Here is a 24,097-nt window from a genome sequence, read left to right as displayed (position 1 = left end):
AATTAGAAATCTACCCACCCACCCCGCCACCCATGGCTTCTGCCATGTTTAGTCCTGAGAGCATATTCCTTTTGTAAAAGAAATGCTCGATAAAAAGTTTTACCTTAAAAATATAAATTTCAGTTCCAGCCTGTGTTAGCTATTTTTATACGTCATTTTAACATATTTGTTCTGAAAATATAAAGTTGGCACTTGCCCCTTCATTTCATAAAGCTGCGACTTTATCCTCTGATGCCTTGGTAAAGCAGACTAATAGAAATCTTTGGCACACATTAGTTACCTAAGGGAATAATAGAACTATTTGCTGTAATCATTTGGCAAAAGGACATAAACATATGGCTTTGGTTTATATTCAGCACTGCCAGTTGTGCAAAGTTGCATGGATGAGGTATACAACAGCAGTGACAACTCTGAAATCAGAAGTGAGAATCAAAATAAATCATCCTCATTACAGAACCATCCAAGCTTGTCTCTGGTCTAACATTTATGTCACTGTTATGCATTTTCAAATATGAGATCCCTCTTTGAAAAATACTCCTTCAAAAAATATACATAGCATTTGGCTATTAGTAATCATGAGGTCTTGGAATGGATTACATGATATGTAGTCTCAAATTGAATTGGTTTTCAGATTTAGATTTAGTTTGGACTTTAAAAAAAAAATTGGAGCAGGAGACCAACACAACTGAAGCAGACAGACCCAAATCATTCCTGTTATTTTTTGAAGAGACAACTGTAATGTTTTAAAGAATATCATGCCTGAAAGAAGTTATCAAGTTTGAAAAGCTAAGCCACACCACTGAAGATATCCTTAACAGCTATTTTGAAATTCTGTGCCTGCTGATTAAAAAGAAAAAGTCAAAATAATCAACCTAGCTGAAAAATTCAGCTGAGATTTTTTAAAAGGAAAGAAAAACGTGAATGTGTTACTGGTTAAAACATTAAAAAGTCATGTTGTCTGGTTGCCATGGTAGTTCAACAACTTTCTTTTCATTGCATATAAATATTTGTAAGTTTCCCCCCAAAAGAATGGTGAACTGGTTAATATTTTTTATTTGTGCCTCTGACACTGTTAAACATGATCAACATTTTAATATTAAAGAGATAATCGACCCCAAACAAGTTGGTATAGCATGAAGATGAATACATATCTACAAAGGAAAAAAGTGAAATTTTAATTTTCCTTCTATTTGATCTAGATTAAAAGAGTTCATATAAAATTGGCTGATTGGCTTCAGTTTTCCTCCAAGCAATAATTTATTTGAGCTACAATTTATATGTACATCTTGGTTGCAAATGAGACAAATGGACAGTTATTCCTAACCAGGTAAACCCTGATTTTTGGCAGCATAAAAACTGTATACCACCAGCATAATAACCTTGCAATACGTGTTTTCTACATAGGGACAGACATTTGTAGTTTTGCTGTTTCTGCTATGAATGTAATACAGTGCAGCAGCAAGAGGATTTTGACATGGCAGGTATCCCCAGTTGTGCAGTGAAGAGCCTTGAACTGTTGTGAGACCATGAGATCACCAATGGCCAATTAGAATCCCTGCTGAGCTTGCTTGGCTCCTCCTGCTTGGCTCCCCACTTGGCTCCTCCTGCTTTCTAAAAACACTTGGGTACCAGGAAAGGTGATGGCAGGTGCCATGGCGCCCCTAGGGGCCAGGTTGGGAACCCCTGAGTTAGCATATATAATTTTTGTCTACCAGCCCTTTTTGCATGTGTGATTGACATTATGCATCATAGACTCATATCCTCTGATAACTGCTCAGACATAATACTTTTGAATGAAGACTGGTTATGGCTTTGGACTGGGAGCCATAATCAAAGGCTCATTCATAAAGCCAGCAGCGCCCATGCCTGGGTATTCACAACTCGGCTAATTTAATGTAGAGAGGCCAATTGAATGAACTAGCACTTCTAGGTGGTAGCTGCACATCTGGCAACAACCATTTCTGTGATTGCAGAAGCCTCTTTTCAAGTTGTCATGTTTACGCAAAATTCAGCCACTGATACTAGATGCCATTACATAAGAGCTGCAGACTATATAAGCTGGCCCCAAACATTGAGTATAAGTAACGAACAGGGAGAAATCAACACCACAATCCTGTGAAGAGTTACTCTGATCTCTATGGGGTTAGACTGGAGTAACTCTGTATAGGATTGCACTACAATTGACTTATATCCAGGTCCTTGACCTGATATAAGTACTTTTATCACCATTTGAACATTTAAGCAGGCTAAAATACAGCGATAGATTGATCAACATGCTTTAAAGGTAAATTCTACCCAAATGGTGCATATCCAGATATATCAACTTAAACCATATGTGTCTGTAAGGATTATACAGGCATAGCAAGAAAGAACCATGTGTTGTATATTTTGAAAAGACACAAGTCTTATAAGAGACAGAGAGTGTGTGCACGCATGCTGTGGTATATGCTTTTCCTATCTTCAAGTTCTTAACAACATGTGATCTCATCTTTCATTCCAAAATGGCACCAAAGGTTCTTCCCAGCAACAGCAGTAAACCAGAATTTCTTCCTTGTAAAATATAACTCATTGGCTGTTACCAGCGTATATAAAGGTACTTTGAAGGCCTTATTAAGAGGAAAGGTAAAATGAAAGGTATTAGTCAAATGAACATGGCATGATGGCATAATAGTTTCCTGCCATAAACTGGATTCTTCCCTTAAACTTAACAATACAAACATATTTTTTTTGCTCAGAAAGCATTTATCAAAAATAACCAGATTGATTGCCCATTAAAACAGGGATATTTGTCTTCATCATTCAATGTAATGTTGTTATTATTTTTCTTATTATTATTAGGAAGAAGAATCTGCAGTCTTTGACTTCAGCAAACAAGTGTTTAGCATGGGTGGTGGGTGGCACATCAGCATCTATGCCAGTACAATGTTGCAGTCTACAATGCTGTGCCAACAATATGGCATCTTCTTGACTCAGGAATGTCACCCTGGCTCAGGAAAAGATTTTGTGTAGTACTGAGTGAAGCATAAAAAGATGTAAGAAATGGTGGTGTACCTTGATTACCATTTTGGCACCTTGAAGCCATTTTGATAGTCCTGGAGCCAGCACATTGGTATAACGCTAAGGCTGTTTTCACTGAGTTAGTAAACCAGTGGCTATAACCACTTCATACTGCAGATGGAACTTGTAGGATTGAATGTTCCTCTATATAAAAGCATTTGCTGTACACTGGAACTTAGACATCAGAAAGGAGGCTAGAACCTCGAAGAAAACAAATCTCTTTCATAAGTAACGAACAGGGAGAAATCAACACCACAATCCTGTGAAGAGTTACTCTGATCTCTATGAATCAACTCAGTGAATCCACCAAGGTAGTAATAAAACAATATGGATAAACCCTGCTAAGTTCTAGGATATTTCCACTGACAAGTAGTCTGGAAAGTGCAGCATAAATTAAGTATTATGGAATTGCCCATCCACAATGGGTTTTATTTTTAAGAAAACATCTGCTACAGGTCAGCATATTTTGTGAGGCAGACTATCTTGATTTCCAGTGATGTGCAGAGCTTGTTAAAGGATTAAAGGAGTAAAGGACTTTGCACTATGTGGTAGTATGTAGTATAAAAATATGTACAGTTAAAATTTCAGTGGTGGGAGAGAGTAAGTCCTCCATCAGTTCATAGTCTGAGATAGAATGCTAGAAACGGTGGACTGCTGGACCATGGACTGCTGGACCATGATAGAGCTTAATGATTTCACATTATTTTGCACTGCATATTGGAAAAATATATATTATGCATTATTTTAACAGAAAGGAAACATTCTGTGATATCCCTGTGTCACCCAGATCCTAACTTCCATGTCTAGAAGTTCAACTTAGGTCCAGTGAAAGATCATTCTAGTAAAGGGTTTAGCATTGAAGTCCTAATCAGTTACCCGTTCTAAGTCAATGGACTTAGGGGGGTATAACTCTGCCTAGGCTTGCACTGTTAGTAGAAATAGGTAACTGCAGTTATGTAATACCAAGCAGCCTTATCTAACCCACATTTTCCAAGTTTGTTGGACAGGCCACCCCTTCAAAAGATCTGATTAAATGACTGGAAGCTACATGGAAGCCATATACAGTGTGCACTGTACCCCGTTTCCTGAGGAATAATGCTTTTTGTTTTGTTTTGTTTTGTGTGAGGGTACTATTTGATATGCAACAGACACCCTCAGACCATGATGAGGGTTTACACTGCTGTGTTCATCATACTAAATAGGCCGGGCCAGTTTAATCTTAATCTGTTTAAACATCTGTCATAAATTCAAATGATTTTCCTAAAGAAAGAAAATCAATAGAAAGAATCACCTATATTGATTTGGCTGCTGTTCTTCGCCTATTGTGTGGTTTTTAAATATTCATGACAAAATAAAATCCAAGTGACTGCTGCTGGAAAAGAGGCAGCAGCCCCTCCCCTTTTTTGTTTTCACAATTAAAGAGAAGTACAGTGATTGGTGTGGTATTTATTGTGAAATGATGACAAAGGGGTACCAGTGGTTTTAATAGTTTGAGCTTACAGGAGCGGTTGTTAATTTTGTCAGCAGAGTTGCAGGTGAAATAATGCACATTGGATAAATAGTCTGTATTGGTTTAACTGAACATAATATATAGTGTGTTCTGGAGTTGTTTGTCTCAATAGACTATAGTAATCAAAAGTAATGAACCTATTATGTGCAGGACCTTGGAGAGCATAGAATGGCAGTAAAAGTGTGGCACATAAAAGGTTTATTAAAGGAAATTAAAGTCCATCATTGCCACACCTGCTCCCCTATTATAAGTCTATGGCAGGTCAGTGCCTTCAATCACTAGTCAGCATCAGAGAACACAGCCATGTTTCCCATTACCATTGCAGTCACATTACAACCCAACCTGCATACTGTTTGAATTGCAGCAAGCAACTACATGCAAGTTTCAGTCTTTGATCAAACAAACATGTTATTTTTAATCACAGTGGCTTATAATCATTAGCAGTAAATCAAACTGATAAAATATGACTTTCTGTTTCTCACCACTGGGTACTGTTGAAAATATGTATATTTTTCTCTAGTTTCAGATTTCTTGCGGCAAACACAGAAGCAACAGAGTTATTCAAGTATTTGCATAACATTTTCAAAAATCTGTTCAAGCATTTGACTGCTTGTTTATTCCTGTAAAGAGCTATTTAGGTCATATGTCATATACCATATGTTCTATGTCTCATGTATTCTTCTGTAATAATTAGCTGGAAAAAATAGAGAGGCACACAAATGTTATTTCATCTTTCAGTTGGCTAACTTAGCCTCCCTTTCCCTTCTTTGCAGTCTTGAAAAGGAAGGCATTTTGTGCTTTGTGCAGACTTTACAATAAAGCTGAGAGATATCCTTCAACATTTGATTGGGGAAAATATGTACACTTTAGCAAGGAATTAATAATAATACACATAAGAAAACTGTATTCATGTTTATAATTTCAGTGGATAATGAACAACTAAAAAGACCTGTTTGCATTTTAGACAGCCAGTGATATTCCACCCAAATAAAAATCACTGAAGAGCTACATTGTTAGATTGTAGGGTTGCTAGAAACTAGGGCATGTTGTAAGTAATAATATGATTTAGATTACATTTAGCAAGCAATGTCACTAAAGAATAGACATGGGCATGGACCCCCCAAAAAAACGGACCATGAGATTCGTGGTTCGGGGATTTTAATGGACCGAAAACCATGAACTGGCACGGAACTGGGGCTAGTTACGACCCAATTCATCATTCGTGGGGTTTAAATGCCCCTTTCCGGCCACTTAGCAGTGGCAGGGAAAGGGTATTTAACAGTTTAAAGGGCCCTTTCCTGCTTTGCAAGCAGCAGGTCCCTTTCAACTATCAGCTGGCAGGCAGTGAGGGGGATCCCCCCCGCTGACTGCTAGCTGATAGTTTTAAGGGACCTGCTCGTGGCAGGGCCCTTTAAACTGCCCTAACCCCAGCCCCCCCAGCCCCATTCCCCAGCCCCAACCCCTGCCCCAGCCTCACACTTACCTTCCCCTGTGGTGCAGGGTTCTCCCTCTCCTCCTGCAAGGGGTGGCAAAGCCATTTTTGGCCTCCTCCACCCCTGCGCAGGCCCGCAGAGGGATGGAAGAGGCCGAAAACAGCCTTGCTGCCCCTCAAATGGCTGCACGCAGCCTCCTTTGGCCTCCTCCATCCTTCTGCGGGCCTGCACAGGGGCGGAGGAGGCTGAAAACGGCCTTGCCACCCCTCACAGGAGGAGGGGGAGGATGCCGCGGGCCGCAGGAGTCCTCAAGGTAAGTGTGGGGCTAGCGGTGAGGGGGTAGGGAGGTAGGGGGGATGGGGTTTGGGCAGTTTAAAGGGACCTGCCATGGGTGGCCGGGCTGGGTGATGGGGAATGTGGAGGGAACAGGCCACCTGCCAGCTGATAGTTTAAAGGGATCTGCCCTTGCAAGTCCCTGTAAATATGACCCAACAAACCAGTATAAAGTTCTTGGAAGTTCCGGAAAAGGAGCTTCCACGAACTCTGGATCGGGAACCCCGAACCAGCCTGTTTCGTGGGGTTTTTTGGGTCATATTTCGATTCGTGCCCATCTTTACTAAAGACTCATTTATAGTCATTTTATAAGGTTAGATTTGAATCAATGAATTTGAGGCCTGGTATTAGTTTCCTGACTGCAAAGGCCTGGTATTAGTTTCCTGACTGCAATATTAGTTTCCTGACTGCAAAGGCATCCTGGATGACAAATCTCCCCCATACTCCAACCCTCAGGTGGTGGAGACTGACGAATATAGAAAATGTGTAAGACAGGAAAGAAAATAATGAAACTAAACAGCTACTCTAAAATACTGTGCAGGCTTTGGTTCTCTGAAACAAATGTTACCTCATCAGACTAGAAGCACAAAAGTCCAAATAGAGATCCAGAGTCCAAAATTCAGAAGCAAGAGTTCTGGACTGATGACACCCACCCTAGTAATCAAGTACAGAATGGCATGTAACAGCAGGTTTCCATCAGTAACAGCAGCAGCAGTGCCCACGCAGAGCACTAATTAGAGTGAAGATACTTGCTCTATGCCAGACTGCCCGCAGCATAGCCTTGGGGTTGTTGGTCCCCAGTAGAGGCAAGGGATACCCCACTCCCAGCCTCCACCCCCTACCACTATTCACCTGACTGGCAGGGGGAAAGGTGGGGGAACAGGCCTCCCGGGGCACATTCCCAGTGTGGTTTGATGACATCACTCCCAGAAATTATGTCATTAATAATAATAATAATAATATTTAATTTAATTTAATTTATTGTATTTATATTCCGCCCTCCCCACTTTCGCAGGCTCAGTATATTCAAATATTCAAAAGTATATTCAATTTATATACTTCAGGGGTAGATTGGGAAGCCAATATAGCCCTGGAAAGGCCCTCCCTCTGCCTTTTATTGACAGAAACCAAAACTTGATGATGCTATTGCTGAGCAACCCTCCACAATGGCTCTTGATAGAGTTGCCAGGTGTCTGGTTTTTCATGTGGAGAGTCTGGTATTTTGGGGGACTGTCTAAAGAAAACATTCCCCAAATACTAAACATCTGGTCTGTTCCCTCCACTTTCCCCATCACCCAGCCCAGCCGCCCAGCATCCTGAGGTTATGCTGCACCACTGCCAGGCCAGGGAAGTGGCAGGGCCTGCCACCCTGTTGCACTCAGCCAGCTTCCTGTTGCTGTGTAGCACCACCTAGGAATGATTAGCCAGCTAGCCCAGGTGCCCAGCCAGCCTCCTGCAGCCATGCTGTGCCGCCCCCAGGTCAGGTAGGAGGCCTGCCAGCCTGGGCACCTGGCTGGTGCCCTGCAGCTGCACAGCATAGCCCAGGAGTGGCTGGCCAGCTCGGGGGCTGGGTCGGCGGATGACATTACTTCCACTAGTGATATCATTGCACTTGGTTCGGAGTGTGTGCGTGCTTTGTGCACAAGCAAGTTTACTAAAAATGTAAGTCCTGTGCTCCCCCCTCTCCTCAGGGTCCAGTATTCTTTCAGACCCCATCTGGCAACCTAGGTGTTGACAACATTCATTCTTAAAAGGTGCAGGCACTGCTATTATTTTTGAGTCCTCCCCCCATGTACATTTGCCCCACTATTAGGAATAAGAGACAGACACAGTATTTGGATTATAAAAATGGGCCGCTTTATTAATAAACCACAACCAGAAAATATCAACTACGGCAAGGGCCTAACTAGCGGTACAGGTCAGGCCCTGGGGTCGCTCCCTACCCCGCCCTGACCTGTCTGGGCGAGACACCCGCTGCCCCAGGTGCGAGCCATCAGACAATGGCTGGGACCCGGCCTGGCCAGGCGAAGTGGTTCACCCCTGTAAAGCTCCCCCACCCGGCCGTACGGCAGCGGGGGGAGACTGGCTTGTCCAGGGGTTCCCCACCAGGGCGTCTAACCACGCAACTGGGCCGTACGGCAGCCAGCCACATCTGGCAGACCCCAATTCCCCACCAATGGAGAGGTGCCAAGGGTGCTCACCGGCCCGCTACAGATTCTTCCCTAACTAACACCCTGCCACCCGTGGCGTAAACTCAGACCCACCAAGTCAATTAACCCCCCTTCCAAGACAGTACGAGGTAGGCGAAAAAACTCCAGCCCCAAGGCCAATCGGGGACTGTGAGAGAAAAAATTCCTACCTGGCTCCAAATAGGCAACCGGCTAGTCCCGCACTGAAATAGGGAGAGGTGGGTGGGCCGAGCACGAGGCAAGACTGAAGCCACGGGGGCGGAGAAGCAGAAAAACGCCAAGAGACTCTGCCCCCAGGCTGAATCCCCGTATGAGGCTGAAGCTGTCTGCCTCCATCCTTGCAGTGGGGCAAATGGCTGCCACCTGCTTAAAGGTGGGGCGAGCCCCAAGCAGGATTGGCAGTATTGCCCCACTATTAGGAATAAGAGACAGACACAGTATTTGGATTATAAAAATGGGCCGCTTTATTAATAAACCACAACCAGAAAATATCAACTACGGCAAGGGCCTAACTAGCGGTACAGGTCAGGCCCTGGGGTCGCTCCCTACCCCGCCCTGACCTGTCTGGGCGAGACACCCGCTGCCCCAGGTGCGAGCCATCAGACAATGGCTGGGACCCGGCCTGGCCAGGCGAAGTGGTTCACCCCTGTAAAGCTCCCCCACCCGGCCGTACGGCAGCGGGGGGAGACTGGCTTGTCCAGGGGTTCCCCACCAGGGCGTCTAACCACGCAACTGGGCCGTACGGCAGCCAGCCACATCTGGCAGACCCCAATTCCCCACCAATGGAGAGGTGCCAAGGGTGCTCACCGGCCCGCTACAGATTCTTCCCTAACTAACACCCTGCCACCGCAGAGGCCAAGCCTCTGCTTAGGCCTCGGCGCCCCACAAGTGGCTTAAAGCCAGGCGCAGCCCTTGCCGCAGGTCGTTCAAGAAAATGGCATTACCACTGTTGGATAAGTGTACCCCATCCCCTCGGTAGAGGTCTGCAGACGCGGCCCGTATCTGCGGATGGGGCAAATAGATCCCAAGACCCTCTGACATTGCTCTAAACAGAGCTCTATTGGCCATACGCCTCGCCCGTTCCACAGCCCTATGGTCCAATGCTTCCCGCCACACCCGACGCGGAAGCATCGCCGACCAAAAAATGAGAACACCGGGCCATCTTCTCGTAATCTCACGGAGGTCGTCCCGTGCTTGGCAAGACAGGGCCACGCCCTTCATGAGACCCAAATCGTTGCCACCCAAATGGACAACAAGAATATGAGGGGGAGGGAGACTCCGACCCTCAAACAACAGCGGCAGCAAACCTGCCCAACGCAGGCCTCTTCTGCCTTGCCATTCCACTGTGGCCCAACGGCTGAGTCCAAGCTGGGACCCGATCCGCGTCCTCTTCGCTTGGTGCGCCGCCCAAAAGACCATACTATGGCCACATATGAGGATGCGTATCCTATCGCGCCACGCCACAGCACCTGAAAGAAAAACAACGTCAGCATGACTGCCCACCAGCCAGGGGCCTCACATAAGACTTGTAAGCGGAGGAGCGCCACCGCCCCACCTTCTGAATCTCGGCTCCAGAATACCCCATCGCTGCAGCCGTGGAAGCCGCACCTATACGAAAAGAGTGGGTCCCAAATTTGACCCCTTCTAGCCCTAACTTTGAGAGAGCCCTGCCGGTGACAGCCCAGAACTGGTATTTTGTAAGCGGGGAGCTATTCTCATGGCAAAACAGTGCCCCAGGCGCTGAGCCCCGCGCTCTCAAATACTTTTCCAAAGCCGCCACCGGGCACAAATCCTTAATTGCGCATCGCCCTATAGACAAGTCTACCCCTTTATGCATCTGGTCGGTCTTAGAACGCCTAATGCGAATCTTCACCTGTTCCCCCTGAATTTTAACATCAGAAACGGAGATGGCGCGACCAGAAACGTCCCTAAGGGACTGGGGAACGAGCTCGCTGACCCTAAGAGCTCCAAAAAATGCAACCAAGGAAGCGGCATGAAACAACAGCTCCTCAAAAGGGGAATTGCAGACCACCGGCCACATGGCCCTCAAACCCTGTAAAATACTAGGGGAAATAGGCTGCCTGGCGTCCCTCATAACAGCGGCCTCCCTGGACCAACCCTCCAGCATTTTCCTAATGCGGAAATCGCCCGTGGGGTCAACCAGGCCCCGAGCCTTCGAGGCAAAGCCCAAAGCCGCAAGCTGGCTACGAATGTATTTAACCCTGTGCCCCTTACCTTTCTGAGCAACACAAAATTGGGCTGCATGCTCAACTGGAATTGGCCAAATCTGCGGAAGACCAGACTCCCGCCTGAATTCCGCAAAGTACCTCACCGCCCTGTCGTAGGCTCTCCTGGTACTAGGGGCCAGAGCTAACTGGATAGCCCTGAATGCCTCGGATTCCCAATCCTCCATAGCTCCAAAGGAACCTGGGCGGGCAGCAAATCCGCCTCTGGGGCAAGTTGTCGAAACCAGTCCATCTGCAGACGAGATAAGGCGTCTGCCACTTCATTATTTAACCCGGGTACGTGTCTGGCTAAGAACAAAATATTAAGGTGGAGACACCTTAAGGTGAAGGCTCGGACCAGCTTCATTACCCTGGGGGATCTAGAAGAGAGGGAATTCACGACCTGCACCACTGCCATATTATCGCACCAAAAGTGCACGGAGTGGTTGGCCATTTCCCCACCCCATAAGTAAACTGCCCCTAGAATCGGGAAGAACTCAAGGAACGTAAGGTCCCTGCAGAGTCCAGCTTCCATCCAGCCAGCGGGCCATGGCGCAGCACACCAGTGCCCCCTGAAATAAATTCCCAAACCAATGGAGCCCGCTGCATCGGATGAAACCTGAAGGTCACCCTCCAACAACAGCTCTTGTCTCCAAAAAGAAATACCATTGAAAGTGCCCAAAAATTGGGACCAAACTTCCAAGTCCTGTCTCATACCTGGAGAAACCCGAACCCTGTGATGCGGAAGCCGAAGTGACCTCATTGCATCACAAAGGCGTCTCAAAAAGGCTCTACCTGGTGCCACCACCTTGCATGCAAAGTTAAGATGGCCTACGACCTGTTGGAGCTCCACTAGGGAAACTTTCCGCTTGCCCAAGAGGGCCTGCAATCGAGACCGCAACTCCTGGAGCTTTACCAATGGCAGCCGCGAAGTCTGCTGCTCGGTATCCAATTCTATCCCTAGGAAGGTCAAAACCGTCGTGGGACCCTCCGTCTTTTCGTGTGCTAAGGGAACGCCCAACTCGTCAGCTAAACGTACAAAACCGTCCAACAGACGAGCACACTGACCCGTGTGTGGGGGCCCAACCAGGATAAAATCATCCAAATAGTGGGCGGAGTCACGGCAGCGTTGCCTGTGACGTAGTGCCCACTCAAGGAACGTACTAAAACGCTCAAACACTGCGCAGGAAACGGAGCAACCCATGGGAAGGGCTCTATCCATGTAAAATTTGCCCTCAAAGGCAAACCCCAGCAGTTCAAAGTCATCAGGGTGCACAGGGAGAAGGCAAAATGCGGACTTAATGTCGCATTTCGCCATCTCTGCACCCCGACCGCAACGTCTAACCACTTTGACCGCCTGGTCAAAGGAAGTGTAACGCACCGAGCAAAAATGCTCAGGAATTGCGTCGTTAACCGACCCGCCCCTAGGGTAAGACAGGTGGTGAATAAGCCGGAATTCACCTGCTGCCTTCTTAGGCACTACCCCCAAGGGAGAAACCCGCAGATGAGGAACTGGAGGGGAGGGGAAAGGGCCTAAAACCCTGCCCTCGGCACATTCCTTCTGGATCTTTGCCCGCACAACATCCTCCATGCCAATAACTGAACGCAAATTGGCTGACATGAAGGCGGTTCTGGGGCCTTGATAAGGAATACGGAAACCAAACAAAAAACCTTGCAACAGAAACTGGGCATCCACCTTGTTAGGGTAGTCAGCCAACATGGCCTCAAGGACCCTCACTTTTATTGGGCTGGGGCCCTTTACTAGGCCCCTGTTGCCCTGAGGGGCCGCCCCCTTTCTTTCCGAACGGCCGCTGCCTCTTACAGGCATTGAGGGCATGGGGACCTCGGCAGGTCGGGCATTCATGTCCAAACCGACAGTTTTTACGGTTGCAGACCCCTTTAGAGGTAAACTCAAAGCAAAGCAGCCGGGGCTGAACCGACTGCCCCGCCGAGGCGCGGGAACCGTAATAACCCTGGGCAGAACCCACAGAAGCCTGCGAAGAACGCTGCACAATATGACCGCTATCTGACCTATCCCCAACTGAAGACTTAGCCGGGGTCATCAGCTGCAACCACAGGTGCTGGTGGACTTGATCCCAAGGCAGAGATGGGTTCAAGGCCGCCCGCATCCGGAATTCTTCGTCATATTGCAGCCAGGCTGCTCCTAAGAATTCCGTGTGAGCCCTATAAATAATGTCCATGTACTGGAACAGTGGTGCCGCTCTCCAGGGGTGTGCCCTGGCTATGACTCCCGCGTAAATGAGAAAACCCGGGAGCCAATTGTGCCAAGTTCTGTCTATTTTGCGCCTCTTGATGCGCTCTTTGTCCCGGTCCTCAAGGTCCTCTTTATCCTTCTTCTCCAGATCTCTGAAGAGAAGGGTAAAGACATCTACATAATCCCCGCGCAGGATCTTCTCCCTAGTAGCCGGGGTAAGATGATCGCCTAGCGGCATGGCCGTGTCCCCAACTGGGAGGGCCTTATAAGGCACAGAACCATAATTGGACCAGGGAACTCCATAATAAGAGCCCCATGGAGGAACCATGCCCATGCCTTGAAACTGTGCCGGGGGGGGCACCCAACTAGCCGCCCCAAGCTGCTGCCCAGGGACAGCCGGCTGGCACCAGTTGCCCCAATCCGGAAATAAACTGGAACTAGATGGACCCCCCGAGGAACCGGAGTGCGTACCCGCCGCATGTGGTGCATTTTGCTGCACCTGCCCCCAAGGCCAAGCGCCTGGCTGCTGTGGCCAAGAAGACTTACCTTCAGCCTCGGGCGGTTGCACCACCAGGGCCACTTGTCCAGGCTCCTGGGTCCAAGACCCCTCTACCTCGGCGGCTGCAGACTCCGCTACCTCGTCCTCAACGATATTACCAGCCGTAGAAGTCGATGGGGCCGAAGCACCCCCAGCAGATGCCCCTTCTAAAGCCGCTAAACGAGAGAGAATGTCGTTAAGCGATGCAGTCTTAGACGCAACCCTCACAGGTCTCTTACTTGCTGGTTCCGCTGACGGAGCGGAAGAAGCCCGTGCATGCTCTAAAGCAGCAATCCTGGCTAAAATATCGCGTCTCGCGGAAACATCGTCCTCCTCGTCAGATGATAAGACGGCGGCCACACGCTTGGGTGGGCGCTTTGCAGGCTGCTTGCCTTTAGCCACACCTGTACCCTTCTTGGGCGGCATCCTAAATCAAATGAAAGCAGTGGCAGTTAAAGACAGGAATGTGTATTCACAGCTAAGCTACTTAACAATGCGCTACAGCGGGTCCACAGGGGGAAACTCCGCCCACTGACAAAATAGCTAAAAAAGCTGGAGCAGGTAGGGAAGGCTCGGCAGGCCGCCTTCAAGCTACAGCACAGTAGCGGAACTTGACCAGAAAACTGGTTCCCAGCCAGACCACTTAACCACTGTGCTCAACTGCTCTAACAAAGGCCCAGACACGAAAATCAGCCCCCCATACAGCCCACGGCCTAGGGGAGATAGGTCAGGCCCCGCAAGTAACTCTCTGTTACTGCCGGCAGCTATAGGGCCCCGAATGTCCGTTAGAGGTATCGCACCCAAAATGGCCGCCAAAGGCTGGACAAAATGGCCGCCGCAGCAGCTGGGGAAAATTAAAGCCGGCTGCTGCTGAAGTACAGGAAGGCTTCCCCCAAATGCACGCCCGCCCTAAACCTGATTGAGGAGGGGGGCTCTGAAAACTGCCCGCCGTCCCGTGCCCAATGGCGAGCCGCGGCAGCAGGGCAGGAGAAATACACACCCACCCCAGAGCCCACGGAGGCCAGGTGAACAACAGGCGTGGGCGCCCCGTTGCACTTAGGGGGCCGAACGGGCGCCGCGTGAAGCGCAGCGCGCAGACGAGGCGCCGAGGTGCGGCCGCGCTGAAACGGAAGGCACTAGCGCTCCTTCCCTACCGTCCCTCGCTCCGCTAGAAACGGAACGGCGGGAAGGGGGGGGCGGCGCGTGGCTCGCGCGCCGACCCTTTCAAAAACAAGGGCGGGGGGAAAGAAAGCCGCCCGCCGCGCCCAACACCCGGCGCCCGAAGCGCAGTAAAGGCGGGGCTGCAAACCGCTAAAATTGCCCCCACCCCCAAACGACCCCGAGCCGGGCAGCAGAAGGCCACACGGCCAGTCGCTGCGAAGCCGGAGGGGAAGAGCAAGTACCACCCCTCCTCCCTAGCAAACCCTCAACCCAGCCGGGAAGAAAGCTGCGACGATCCGCCGGGTCCTGCGTCAGCTAAGGCCTCGTGCCGGGGAGCAAACAGCAACGTGTTGCCTCCACCGAGCACGAGGCAAGACTGAAGCCACGGGGGCGGAGAAGCAGAAAAACGCCAAGAGACTCCGCCCCCAGGCTGAATCCCCGTATGAGGCTGAAGCTGTCTGCCTCCATCCTTGCAGTGGGGCAAATGGCTGCCACCTGCTTAAAGGTGGGGCGAGCCCCAAGCAGGATTGGCAGTATTTTTTTCAGATTTTTCTGCAAACTTGAGGCTTTTTCAGGTTTGTAGAAAGATCTGTCTTGTCTGTTCTTGGCTCCAGTCCTCTGGATTTAAGTATCCTCAGATGGGGCCTTGTTGAGAATTAGACATATTGCTTGTACTAGGAAATAAGGTATGTAAAAAAATAATTCACTGGTCTGGACCTTTTAGAGAAAATATTTGCATAAGCACCATACTTCCCCAAATATGAATCCCTGAAATACACTGACCTGCCATAGACTCCTTCCCAACTGTCTCATTTGTGTGCTTAGAATAAATGTCTACAAAATTGAAATGTTCCACGCTTAGCCTCCCCCCTCCCCCCAAACAAGCTACTGCAGATGGAAAGACAATCAAATTGCTGGAGACAAGAATTTTCTGTCCCTTCCTAGGAAGGACAGAAAATACAGATGCATCAGAAATCCAGGACTGTGGCAAAACAAAAAAGTTACCACAATCTTCCAAAGATGATGGTGGTTCTACTTGGGAGTAACACATTTCAGGCAATTAAGGCCAGGGATTTTCTAAAATTCTAATATGGCATGGGAAGTTATTGGCAAAGCTGCTGCTCACCCAGCCATAAGTTGGAAGGAACTTGATGGCACTTGACACATGGCACACCTGATGTTGATCTACTCACCTACCTTGGAACTCATGGGATTTGTGAATTCTTTTCACCTAGTTCAGGATGTTCTCTGGGACAGGTAGATTAACTAGGCCTGGTTTTTGACTACTTAAGCCATAAATAGTTATGGAAGGAATAGTGTAGATTGCTTGCGATACATAAGGCCAGGGCTCATTTTGAAGGGGAATGCGCAGGAACGCCGTTCCGGTAGTTCTCCAAAGAGGTCACATGTCAGGTGGCCCCACCCACCTGACTCTCGGCCATTTTGGGCCCGTTTTGGCCTGGATCAGGCCTCTGACGGGTGGTGGATCACTCTCCTGCTCAGCAGCCGCCCCATCCTGACCATTTGGGCCCCTTTTTGGCCATTTTCAGCCCCTTTTTGGCCATTTTGGGCCCAATTTCGGCCCTGAATGGCCAGGATTGGGTCCAAATCAGCCAGGATAGGTGATGTCAGGGGGTGTGGCATATGCAAATCAGTTATGCTAATGACACATTTCCAGTGATGGCAAGGGGTGTGGCATATGCTAATGAGTTATGCTAATGAGTTCCTCCCGCTCTTTTTCTACGAAATGACCCCTGCATAAGGCTGTCAAGCAACCGGAGGTACCAGATAAGATGGAGGACTATTCCTGAACACCCCATCATTTGCTCCATGGTGGGGTGAGTTTGGGAAGGAATGCCCTTGATACGGAGCAGCATTAAGCAAGCCCCTAGTTGTCATATGGCACACTGTGGGAGTGCATGGACTCAAGGCCAGACTATTGCAATGCTCTTTAAAGTCTTAATTGATATAGTCTGATTGGTAAAGTCTAATTGGTATAGAATGTTGCAGCTTGGTTGCTTTCAGAAGCTGGGCAGAACATGCATATCAAACCTATTTTGCAAGCAATCCAGTCAGTTAATGGGTTCAGTTCAAGGTATTAGTAATCCCCTACAAAGCCCTTCATGGCTTTGGACCCACATACTTTCAGGACCACCTCTTCTACTATGCTCCATTGTGTGAATTTCTGTCATCTGAGCAAAGCCTTCTGAGGTGCAACCCTGAAAATGGGTAAGATCAGTACACATACACTCACTATTGTGGCTCCTACTATGTGGAACAGCCTGCCTGAGGAGACTGGGAAGGCCTCCACACTTCTAATTTCACAGAACGTGCAAAACAGAATCAAGAGGGCATTTTTATAACGGGATTAGAACTAGAGTTCAGATGCTTTTATTAGTGAATAGGATTGTAGCATATTGCAATAGTTATTGTATGTATCACCTTGCTTTTACTGCCTTGTCTTCTATCTTTGTAATCCACTTTCTGCATTGTAGCATGTCATGCCTTAGATAGGTTTTGCTTGCATTGTTTTCTACTTCTGTAATGCTAGGACTATTGCATTGTTTATTGGATATTTTATGGTGTTTGATTGAATTGTTTCATCTCTTTTGTAATCCACCTTGAGTCTCAGTGACCAAGTCAGGTTCATGAAGCTTGGCACCTTTGGGCACATTTCATGTACTGACAAAAATAAGCAGGGCCACTATAACTACTGGCTGAGGCTGGAGCTAGGGTAGAGTCGCCCAAATTGAAAGCAGTCACAGATTGAGCTTCTTTAGTACAGCCTGCCCTTAAAAAGGTTAGAATATATTTTAATAATTATGGCATAGATGTGTGTAGGTGTGCTATGTGCCTTCAAGTCTTTCTGACTTATACCTTGTGCAAGCACTGAGTCATTACTGACCCATGGGAGGGACACGACCTATAAATGAAAGGCCTCCAGAACATAGATAAAGCACTTAAATGAACTAATTAAATCCATACTGTTGTCTTGTGTTTTTACTTGAATGGGGGACCTTGGTGACAAAAGGATTCAAAGGTGTTGTGGGTTGTTTATGATACTGTTTTAAATGTACATGCCCCAGAGTGGATCCAATGTTCTTTTACACAACTATGGTTAGTTTAATTAAACTATAGTTTTGCATTGCATCTGAACTGACCCAATGTTAGTTCCATCATTAAAATAATGAGAATATTTTTATAGGAGTATATGGTTTTTGTCCCAAATACAGCCTTAAGAAATAATGTGTAAGAATATACCAGATTACTTTAATGTATACATTTCAGATTGATAGGATTGTTTTCTGATTTTTATCATGAAGATAGATTTGTGTTTCGCAAAAAAGAATAGGCAAACTAATAATATTCACCATTTGTCTTTGCAGTTTGCTGATCTGAACAGTATCTACTGGGAATGGCAGGCACTCTTTGTCATTGTTGGACAACTTTGTCAAATTGTACTATAGATGATCTCTCATTACACTCATACTTCAAAATGAAGACACCAAACTAAATGCATGAGTTAATTCCAGAATTTTAGTTGATGCATACTACAGTGTGATCATGCTTGTTACCCTGTCAAATTGCAGCCAACTTATGGCAACACCATAGGGTTTTCAAGGCAAGACACATTCAGAAGTGGTTTGCAATTGCCTGCCTTTGCATAGCAACTCTAGACTTTCTTGGCTGTCTCTCATCCAAGTTTTAACTAGAGATGAGCCTATTTAGCTTCCAGGATATGACTTGGTTGTGCTAACCTGGGCTATCCAGGTCAGGACATGATTATGCTAGTGCCAGGTAAAGAAACTTTGGATGTTATGTGGAATGAGCTGTGGTTAGTGCTACAATGCTGTATTGGAATCCAGGCATTTTCCAAGATGTCTGCAGATATAAGAATATAAACCTTATGTATACAATCGTGAAAGAGCAGTCCACATTGTCACAGTTTTCTGGATTTATTTTAACCATGGGCTATTCTAGCTATGGATGGTTTCTTGTAGGCTGCAAAGCTATGCTTTCTTTTTAAAACAACACTCTGGCTGCTTCCACACACGTTGGATAATCCACTTTCAATACTCTTTAGTGAACATTTGAAACTGATTTTCCATGTGTGGAACAAAAAATCCACTTCAAAAGGATTGCGAAAGTGCATTGAAAGTGCATTATTCAACGTGTGTGGAATTGGCCTCTGTGTTGGATATGTAATGTCTTCTCGTGTGAAATTATAATTGGATGAAGATTATAGAACTGATTTTCAATGGCTTCTAACAGAAGCAAATGAGTATTGTTTTATACTGCTTGCCCCACATTAAAGATAAAATCTCAGATCCTAGATTTCTCTTCCAGGTTCTTAAAAAGGAATCATACCTTAAGGATTGGCTGATGGCCATTAAATACAAGGTTCTCATTGAATGTATTCCAGAGATATATTATCATATGTATTTTTCATAAATATAGCAATAAAAGTGGAGAACACAGAATGATTGCCTAGTAACCCCAAGAATGGCCACCAAAATTTCTGAATGTAGTCTCATGAGAGCTCAGTGGACATTTGTTTCTTAAAGCTACAGATGCTGTTTCTATTTCATATCCTCCCTTCAAATCTCGGATCTTTTATATTTCTGAGAAACTCTAATTAGATATGTAGATAAAAACTAGTCACTGCAGTTTTTCTGAGCCAGGTCCAAGACCAGAAGCATGTGCATTATTCCAGTTCTTTCTTAGATGAATACACACACATATATTTGAAGAACAGTTGCTCCTGCAAACTTTCCACTTCCAGAATTTTGTCATCAGTAAACTGAATCCACAATGTAACATGAACTTGAACTCCAACCCCAGCTTGAAGTAATATGAATCACATCTTTGTCTTATAGTACCCAATAACAAAAATAGACAAGATGTGGATGGTACTACAGTTGTGTAATTGTCCACATGCAGGCAGACGGTAGGAGACATCCTATTTTGAGATAAATGTACATGTATAAACTTGTATCCAACAACAGTTTAATATATCATTATCTGATAAATTGTGTTAAGACCTTTGGCTTGTTAAGATTTTGGGGTGGATTAAACCAACCAGGGGTAGACTGGCCATTAAGACCACTTGGGAAAATCCTGTTGGGCTGATGGCCTGGGGCCACCCCCAACTGAGAATGTCCAGACCAGATGGCAACCTCATGCAAAGTGGGCTGGACATTGTCACTGTGAGGCAGCACCCCCCACAGGGGCAGGGTGGGAGATGCTGTTGCTTTTGCCTTGCATGAACCAGCATCCCTCATCCTACATAAAACAAAAGAGCAAACGGTCAGCTCCCGCAAGGGAGATGGGAGTTTCTGCAACTGCAAGCCGGCAACCCCATTCTGCATAAGGCAGATGGCAGCAAAGTGGGTGGGAGCCACCACAGCTGTGAGCCAGCAGTTTCTACATAGGTAGGTACAAGCCAGGTAGCAGCCATGGCAAACCTATGCCTTCTTTCCCTTCACTAATAAGGCCTTCTTCCTCCTTCCCTCCTTCCTCCGTCAGAGGAACATAGCTTCTTCCAGGACTGTTTTAGCCTCTTGAGCCATCCTGGAACCATATTTTCAACTGATCAAAACATTTTGAGCCCCCCAAAAGTTGTGCTAAACATCACAAGACCTCCATGGACAAAAACCATGTGAGATGAGGGCTGTAGTAGGGAAGGGAATTGTAAGGTTGAATGAAAAAGCTGGCTGGATTCCCTACAAGTTGTTTTTTTCAAAGTGGACAATAGTGTATGAGAGCAGAGTGTTTTGACTTTGTTAAGACAGCAGCCTAAATGCATTTTTTTAAAAAAAATTATTTTTTTAAATAATTGCTTACAATAACTAACAATACAGAAGGAAGGAAGGGGGGCAGAGGAAGGGAGAGAAAAAACAACAACATATAACAACTACACTACAAATAATGCTTTCCCTTCATACTGCCATTGTTTAAAATTAAAACTTTGTAAAATACTGATGGAATGGTTGACCTTACAAAATACAGATTACAATCCAAATTAAGTCTTCCTCCCCCCCCCCCCGGCCTCAGACACAGTTCTCTCTGAACAGCTGCAGTCGCCGTGCTCGTTCCCTCCTCCCCTCCCCCTTCAGACTTCGAATCCTTTTCTTCTTGCTTAGCCTCTTGCTGGAACTCTTGGTTTTTGCCCTCAAAGTCCCTTAGCTGATCTTCTGATGTTATCTTATAAGCTTGATCTTTGTAACTAAACCAGATACCTTCCGGAAATAACCATTTATACTTTATTCCACGTTCCCTCAGAAGAGCTGCAAACCTTTTATACTTAAATCTTCTTTTCCGAGCTAAGAATGGAACGTCCTTCAATATCTTAACCTTGTTACCCAAAAAGTCCAGATCCGCATTGTATGAATTATATAGGATAGTGTCCCGGATCCTCTTAGATGAAAGATCAATGATGATCTCGCGAGGCAGCTGACGCTTCGTTGCATATTTTGAAGAAGCCCGACGGACTTCCAAAATGGCACTTTTTACTTTTTCTTTAGTTGCCCTCGCGGGTGTCGCCAATAGTTCCGAGGCAAGATCCTTTAAATCCTCATTTTGCTCCTCTTTCACGTTCTGGAGACGCAAAATTGTCTGTGTTCGTTCCACTTGTAGCCCGATCAGCTGGTTCTCCACCAGCTTTAATTCTTTGTTTGTTGCCCTCACGAGTGACGCATTTTCCCGAGCAGACTTCTCTGCCCCCCCCGCTGCTTCCTTAATGGTTTTCACTTCGCTCTCAATTAAGCCCACCCTTTGATCCGTTTCGTTTAGCTTGTCAACAAAGGGCTTTATGGCTTCGATAACCAACCTCTTCACTAAGTCCTCGAGAGACTCTCCTTTTCCCTGCAGGGCAGCCAAAATTGACTTGCCCAAAGCGGGACTCTGCTTTTTCGTCGCCATTTTAGGGGGGGGAGACCACTGTCTAAGTTCTGAAACTCAGTGAGGGGGAAGAAACCCGAGCCTTCTTAGCTTCAGATCCCACCAATCCTTCACGTACGCTTGTAATAACAGAAGGGATTCGCTTACTTACAGGCTTTCGCCTAGTTCTGCTCTTTGCCGTTTTCCATGGCCCGGCAGCACTCAAGGTGCCGCGCACGTCTGCCAGCCTCCGTAGGAGCAAACGGGCAATTTACCCCCTGCATCGACTTCAGGGCATTCTTCCCGCAGCGCTCTGGACCCTGCCTCCCTCACTGGGAGTCCTGAGGGCTAACCTTCGCAGGTCAGCCGCCCGGTCAGGCTGCTCAGGCGCTTCCTCCCGGACCTGCGGAGAGGAGCGTCTGACATGGCCGAGAAAACGAAACTGAATCCAGCAGCCTAAATGCATTTTTATAAATCATTTTTATAATTTTTATTTTTATAATCACCCTTATTGACCCTTCTATGCTACAGCTACAGTCCCATCCAAGCAATTGACTACCAGATATTAAGCACACAGCCTTAAGTTTGCTGAACTGTTTGCATTAGGCAGATCTATAATGGCTGAAATAATTTTCTGAAGTTGCATATATTTCAGTCCATGCTTGGTTACTCTATCTCATATCTATATCAATGTCTCACTTTGTTAGAACCTTGCGCATAAACAACAGAGTCACCATTATGCTATGCCTGATTATGATGTTTATTCCCAGCATAGTTGTTCCAGGCAAGCTCACTGCACCTGAATAATGTTCCACATCCATTATAGTTGCCCGTGTGACATAGCAGCACACTCTTTTATGAGCCAAATGCATCCCTTCCTCAGTACTTATTTAACCTCACTTGGATCAGAAAGCAAATCTTCAACAGTCACTTGTAGATGTTGGCACTTGTCCAGAAAGAATAATTAGCAATTGCTTAATTAAATATTTTTCCATTATGAATATCTTCTGAACTGTACTTAAATAGTATCCACAGATGGCATTTTATATGAGTGACAAGATTAATAAGTTCTTGGCCTGTGGAAACTTTGTAAGACACATTAACAGTTCTCCCACTACTGCCTTCAATGGTAAGTAGGATTAACTAAAGACTTTCTGTTACAGATGGATGCAGACAGTGAAGATAAAAAGCTGCGCACACGCTCTAGAGGAGCCAAGGGTAAGTTCGAGGACCCCTTCTATAACCCTGTGCTCATCACCGCACCACGAAATGTGATGATTTCTGCACATGGTCCCAAAAGAGTGGTCAGTGAGTTTACACCTTCCTTAGGGCTCATTGTAATCAATAGAAGGAATACACTGCAGACATTAGGAGGTGAAATGTTGTTGGATGTGTGTGATAGTGAGGGAGGGGGGGTGAAATGGTTAATGCGTGATCTTTTCACACAGGTTTAAATTGTAAAAAGCCAACTGATATTTTTGGATATTTTGAGATAGAATGACTTTGACCATGCAAACAATGATTCGATTAAAAAAATATCCTGCAAAATGAGAATCATACCTTTCAAAAATATGCTAAATTTGATAACCCATGGATATGCAGTTTACTTCATTTCTATTTTCTGCAGGATCAATTTTGCTACAGATAAGAAAAACTATTTTTAAATTAAAGTTGGCTCTGGTTCTTTCTGAAGGAGCTGCGAGGTTTCTAATGTTTTTAAATATATCTTTTCAAATGTATGCTAAAAAGTTAAACTTTCTGTTTTTCCCTCATCAGTTAAGGAACAGATGGCAATGTAATATTGAGATTAAAAGGCCCCTTAATGAGCTAAACATCTGGAAAACATGATTGACTAGCAATACAACCCCTTAAGGAAAATAAGTTTTATTATAATTGATAATGCTTTTTGTGACCCTTGATTGTGAGTAGGAAATGGGCATATGTAAAATAAAATAAATGGGGACATTTTGCCTTCAGTTGAAACAGGTTCTGGTTACAGAGTTTGTGGCAGAACTTAAGCCACTAGATGTTAAAAAGTTTAATTTACCAGTATCAGTTAACATGATCGTGTTGACTCCAAGGGTGTTTTCATATGTGACCCTCCACAAAGACACTGGAGTACCTATTTATTTACTCCATGTGCGAATGTCTCTAATGCGTGACAGTAAGTGGAAATGAGCCATTTTAAAATTAAATGTATATTATGACCATTTTTTTGGGTAAAAGGGACTTATTCTTGCTTCTTTATGGCATGCAACTAGAAAGCAGATTCTTTTTCCCCAGACACATCTCCACATTTATAGCACAAACTTAGATAGGCAAATGGCACTGCCTACTCTCATTTCATATACATTACCTGTGAAGATGAGCAAGTGGACCAAATGAGTCTGAAACTGTTGACACGTGGATTGCATATATTTCTGGAATTCCTTTGAATCTGCCTGTTGAGACTCTGGAGAGCAGATTATACTGAACTAGATTAGGCAATCATCTAATCCATAAGGCAGCTTCGTATGTTGACATATGCATTTAAACAGACCAGGCACATGACTTGGGG

The sequence above is a fragment of the Eublepharis macularius genome, chromosome 7, assembly GCF_028583425.1.
Source record: "Eublepharis macularius isolate TG4126 chromosome 7, MPM_Emac_v1.0, whole genome shotgun sequence".
In the NCBI taxonomy this organism is placed as follows: Eukaryota; Metazoa; Chordata; class Lepidosauria; order Squamata; family Eublepharidae; genus Eublepharis; species Eublepharis macularius.
This window is presented reverse-complemented; position numbering follows the sequence as displayed.